Below are 6,650 nucleotides of genomic sequence, written 5' to 3' on the forward strand. Positions count from 1 at the left end.
TTATTGAGAGTCAAGAGACTGTGTGCAATCTGTATGTAGCCTGTTTTAAATAATTGAATATAAATGTAAGATGTTAGTACATATGGTCTTTATTACTCTTTCAGAGAATCTGAGAGTTTTCAGTCTGAATAGCAAAGTTGGAACTTGAATCAGAACTTTTATTTGTATATATGTCTGCCTCCTTTGAAAGGTGGATGGTAGATGAAGATACAACCCTTTTTCTTTGTTATTAAGTACTTCTGGAATATCAGTGAGTGACTGTAATTTGGGCTTATAACGTAGTCATCCTCACTTCCTCCTTTTGTTTGTTTCTATACATTTATATTGAAGCTTTGCAAATCTTTTGTTCGGAGTATGACTAATGAAATTAAGGTTAACTGTGTAGTATCATGATCATGGGGCAAGTAATTCTCTTTCATGATTTGATCGGTATTATATTTAAATTCATTTATTCATTCACCGAGCCAGTAGTTTTAGCTTACTGGAGGCTTATTGACCTCCTACACATAGGTGCAGGACAAAATGCTAGGCTTTGGGGATATAGTAAGACCTAGTTCCTTCTTTCTTTGAGAAAGACAGATGTTAAATAAATGACTTCAATAATTTTTAAATTTCAGTTGTGACCAATCAGTAAGAATCTGTGAGAAATTTGACCTCACCTAGACCAAAATAATGGGAAAGCTACCCTGAGAAAGTAGCATTTAAGGTGAGATCTGAAGGATTAAGGTGTGTGTAGGGAGAAGGAGGCATTCCAAGCACAGGCAAAAACAGGTATGATGCTCTGAGTTGGGGATGAGTATGGCAAGTTCAAGAAGTAACGAGTGTAGAAAGGTAGGCAGAACATCTCAAGATGGAGCTGGTCAGGTACACAGGGTTGGAGTAGATCCTGTGAGGCTTTAAAGCGTGTACTGACGATGTCAGCTCTTATCCTATGATCAGTGAGGAGCATTTGTGGACTTTAAGCAAAGGATGAGGTATGATCAAATTTGTGTTAAAAAAAAAAAAAAACACTGGCTGTAGTTTTGAAGGTAGACAGAAGTAGAAGTGCACTATGCAAAGGCCAAATTTAGCTTGGACTAGTTCGAAAGAAGTGTTAATTTAGAGGTAGGAATCAACAGTATTTGGTGATTGCATGGATATGGAGACAGAGAGTAGCAGGGATCAAAAAGAATTCCTACCCAAAAGACCGCATGGATTTTGTTTCACAACAACACTCTTCACTGGATTTTTTTGTTTGTTTATTTATTTTGTGCGTGTGTGTGTGTGTTGCTTATTTTAAAAAATAATTTTACTTTAGAAGATTTCAAACATGTGAAAAGTCAGCAGATTAACGTAATAAACCTATGTGACTGTCATCCGGTTTCGACAATGATCTGCTAACCACCAGTCCTGTTTCACCCAAACCCCCACCCTTTCTCCTCTTTCCTACTTTATGTTGAATTAAATCCCAGATACTTTTCATTTCATTTGTAAATATGACAGTGTGAAGCTCTTTAAGTTTAAAAAAAAAAAACTACCACAATTTCATCACACATACAAATTTAATGATTCTTTAGCATCATCTAATAGCCAGTCAATGTTCAAATTTTCAACTAATAATTTTTAAATTTAGAATTTGTATGAATCAAGATCAAATAAAGTTCATACACTGAGATTGGTTGATATGACTCATAAGTCTTTTAATCTTTCCCCCTTGAAACTTATTTGTCAAAGCAATTGGTCATTTGACCTATAGTTTTACACCTGTGGATTTTGCTGATTGTATCCCCATGATGCCATTTAGTATGTTTTCCTGTCTTCTGTATTTTCTGTAAATTGATAGTTGAGTCTGTCAGACTTTATCAGACTCAGGTTTGTCTCTTTGTCAAGATAGTGTAGTATTCTTCCATCTGGTTGTGTTTGCTTTTGTATTTATAGAGCAGCCTTTGATAATCATTATCTAGATAGATTATTGATCAGGTGTTGCAAAATGGACGTATCATTCCTTATTAGCTGGAATATGTCTGTAATGAGAAACTTCCTCTCTATTATTTGATTCCCTAGGGGTCTGGGATATATTGGAAAGACATAAAATCTTTCTTTGTTTAACAGTTTTCAAAATAATTTAGTTCATAGAATCCTCCAATGGTGACTTGTTTTTTAAAATTAGAACTTTATTGGGGCTCCTGGGTGGCTCAGTCGTTTGAAAGCGTCCCACTTTGGCTCAGGTCATGGTCTCACGGGTTCATGGGTTTGAGCCCCATGTCCGGCTCTGTGCTGACAGCTCAGAGCCTGGAGCCTGCTTCCGATTCCGTGTTTCCCTCTCTCTCTGTCCCCTCCCCCACTTGCACTCTGTCTCTCTCTCTGTCTCTCTCTCTGTCTCTCTCTCTCTCTCAAAAATAGACATTAAAATTTTTTTAAATTAGATCTTTATTCTTTTGGAACAATTGTAGTCTTACAGAGAAATTGATGGGAAAATACAGAGTTCCTACATACCTCCCTCTAGTCTACCATAGTTTCCTGTATTATTTACATCTTATATTAGTGTGGTACATTTTTTACAAGTGATGAACAAATATTGATACATTATTATTAAGGTCCATAGTTTACATTAAGGTTCACTCTTTGTGTTGTACATTCTATGGGTTTTGACAAATGTATAGTAACATGTATCCACCATTACAGTATATCATATATAGTAGTTTGCCCTAAAAATTCCCTGTGCTTCACCTATTCATCCCTCTCTCTTCCTCCCCCATCCCTCCAAACTCTGGTAAAACTGATACTTTTACTCTCTCTATATGTTTGTCTTTTCTGGAATGTCATGTAGTTACAATCTTATAGAATATAGCCTTTTAAGATTGGCTTCACTTAACAATATGCATTTAAAATCCCTCCATGTCTTTATGTGGCTTAACAGCTTTCTTTTAGTGCTAATATTCCATTGTATGGATGTACCACAGTTTATACATTCACCTATTGAAAGACATCTTGGTAACTGTCAAGTTTTGGCAATTATGAATAAAACTGCTATAAACATCTCTGTGCAGGTTTTTAAGTAGACATAAATTTCAATTATGCCAGTTTTTTTTTTTCATATCTTTGAACATGCAAAGTTAGCAAACTTTTATATTTTGGCCAATCTGATAGATGAAAAGTGTTACCTAGTTGTTGCTTTAATGTATATTTCTTTAATTATGAGTGAGGTTGGGCATTTTTAAAAAATTTTTATTTCTGAAAATGGCTTGCTCATGTTTATTTCTCTACTGGTTTGCTTTTCCTTAGTGATACATAACAATCTTTTTGTGTAACAAGGGAATTGGAATTGTGTGTCATATTTTTACAGCTGTTTTGACTAGGTTACTATTTGTATTTTGATATTTCCATGTATAAATTGAAAATATTTATAAATTCAAATTTATAATTTTTTTTCCTTTGGGTGCCTTTATGTTTTGTGTTTTGTGTCACCTTTCCCTCTCTGAGATTTTACAAAATTCCTCTTTTTTATTCTAGTGTTTTAATAGTTTTACTTTTTAAAAAATGAACTTTTTTAGAACAGTTTTAGGCAAATTAAGCAGAAAGTGCAGGGATTTCCCATATATACTCATACATGTATAGCCTCTCCCATTATCAACATCCCCCACTAAAGTGGTATATTTGTTACAATTGCTAAATCTACATTGTTGTATCATTATAACTCAAAGTCTGTATTTTAAATTAGGGTTCACCCTTGGTGGTATATTCTGTAAGTTTGGCCAAATGTATAGTGATATTTTTCCACCATTATAGTGTCATAAAGAGTAGTTTCACTGCCCTAAAAATCCTCTCTGCGCTGCCTATTCATCCCTTCCTCCCATCAACCCCTGGCAACCACGGATCTTTTTACCGTTTCCATAGTTTTGCCTTTTCTAGAACATCACGTAGTTGGACTCATACAGTATATAGCCTTTTCACATTGGCTTCTGTCACTTAACAATACACATTTAAGATTTTTCTGTGTCTTTTCATGGCTTAATAGCTCTCTGAATAATATTCCATCATCTGGATGTACCATAGTCTATTTATCCACTTACCAGCAAAGGACATTTTGGCTGCTTCCAAGTTTTGGCAATTATGAATAAAGCTGCTATAAATAACCATAAGCAGGTATTTGTGTGGACATAAGTTTTCAATTCCTTTGAGCTAATACCAAGGAGCACAATTGTGTTGTGGGGTTGTATGACAAGAGCATTTTTAGGTTTGTAGAAACCATGAAACTGTCTTCCAAAGAGGCTGTACCATTTATCATTCCCACCAGCAATGAATGAGAGTTCCTGATGCTCCACATCCTCACCAGCATTTGGCGTTGTCAGTGTTTTGGGTTTTCATCATTGTAATAGGTGTGTAGTGCTCTCATTGTTGTGACCTATTATTTTTTAATTAAAATTTTTATTTTTTGATAACTATAAACATGCAGTTGTAAGAAATAATATGAAGAGATCTAGTTAATGAGCTCTTTACTCATTCCATCCAATGGTAATATCTTTTAACACGATGGTAAAATATCACAACCAAGATAAATATGTTGGTATAAGATACATTAACCATTCCATGAGGATCTCTTATGTTACCCTTTTATAGCTACACCAACTCCCCTCCTGCTTTCACACCCCCCTAACCACTGGTAACCACTATTATCTGCCCCATTTCCATAATTTTATCATTTCAAGAATATTACATAAGTAGAATCATACAGTATATTGTATACTTTTGAGATTGACTTTTTTCACTTGGCTTAATATTCTGGACATTTATCAGGGTTGTTGCACCTTATCAATCCCTTCCCTTTTACTTGAGTCATGCTGCACACTTTGTTTAACCATTTACCTGTTTAACAGCCTCTGGGTTATTTCCAGGCTTGGGCTATCACAAAACTCGTGTAAACATTCATTTACAGGGTCTTTGGGTGGAGATAAGTTTTCATTTCTCTGGGATAAATGCCCAGGAATGAAATTTCTGTGATATGTCCTAGTTACATATTCAGTTTTATAAGAAACTGCCCACCATTTTCCAGAGTGGCTGTGCCATTTCATAATACCGCCAGCAATGTATGAGTTTCTCTGAAACCTCACCAGCATTTGGTGTCCTCACCATTACTTAACATCTATTTATTTTAAGATATACAATTCAATAGATTTAGTATATTTATAAAATTTTACAACCATCACAACTGTCTAATTCCAGAATATTTCAACACCCCCGTGAGAAACCCCCATACCCATTAGCAGTCATCTCTCCATTCCTCTCTCCCCCAGTCCCTGGCAACTGTGTTCTGTCTCTATGGATTTGCCCATTCCAGACACTTCATATGAAGTAATCATACAATATGTGTTTGTAACTGGCTGCTTTCACTTAACAATGTTTTCAAAGTTTACCCATATTCTAGCTTGTATCAGCACTTCATTACATAATGGAATAATGGAATTATGGATTCCATTACATAATGGAATATTCTATAAACGTATTGCATTTTGTTTATGCATGTCTCAGTTGATAGACTTCAGGTTGTTTCCACTTTCTGGCTATTAGGAATAGTGCTGCTACAGATGAACATGCTTTTGTGTGCACGTAAATTTTAAATTATCTTGAGTGTATACCTAGGAGTAGAATTGCTGGGTCATATGGTAACTTTATGTGTAACTTTGGGAGACTGCCAAACAGTTTTTGAAAGGGGCTGAACCACTTTTTACATTCCCCCCGGCAATGTATGAGGATTTCAGTTTCTCCACATCCTCCCCAACATTTACCAATGTCTTTTTTTTATTATAGCCATCCTTCTCTGATGGCCAATGCAGTTACATACCTTTTCATGTGTCAGTTGGCTATTTGTACATCATCTTTGGAGAAAAGTCTATCTGGACCCTTTGCTATTTTTTAAGTTTAATTTATTTTTTTTAATTTACATCCAAATTAGCATCTAGTGCAACAATGATTTCAGGAGTAGATTCCTTAATGCCCCTTACCCATTTAGCCCATTCTGCCTCCCACAACCCCTTCAGTAACCCTCTGTTTGTTCTCCATATTGAAGAGTCTCTTATGTTTTGTCCCCCTCCCTGTTTATTATTTTTGCTTCTTGTATGTTCATCTGTTTTGTATCTTAAAGTCCTCATATGAGCAAAGTCATGGTATTTGTCTTTCTCTGAATGACTAATTTCTCTTAGCATAATACCCTCTAGTTCCACCTACGTAGGTGTGAATGGCAAGATTTCATTCTTTTTGATTGCTGAGTAATACTCCATTGTGTGTGTGTGTGTGTATAAATATAAATATATATACCACATCTTCTTTATCCATTCATCCATTGATGGACATTTGGGCTCTTTCCATACTTTGGCTATTGTGATAGTGCTGCTATAAACATTGGAGTGCATGTGCCCCTTGGAAACAGTATACCTGTATCCCTTGGATAAATACCTAGTAGTGCAATTGCTGGGTCGTAGGGTAGTTCTATTTTTAGTTTTTTGAGGAACTCCATACTGTTTTCCAGAGTGGCTGCACCAGCTTGCATTCCCACCAACAGTGCAAAAGAGATCCTCTTTCTCCGCATCCTCGCCAACATCTGTTGTTGCCTGAGTTGTTAATGTTAGCTATTCTGACAGGTGTGAGGTGGTATCTCATTGTGGTTTTGATTT

This window comes from Herpailurus yagouaroundi, unplaced genomic scaffold, assembly GCF_014898765.1.
Source record: "Herpailurus yagouaroundi ecotype Mexico unplaced genomic scaffold, PumYag 184, whole genome shotgun sequence".
Classification (NCBI taxonomy): Eukaryota; Metazoa; Chordata; class Mammalia; order Carnivora; family Felidae; genus Herpailurus; species Herpailurus yagouaroundi.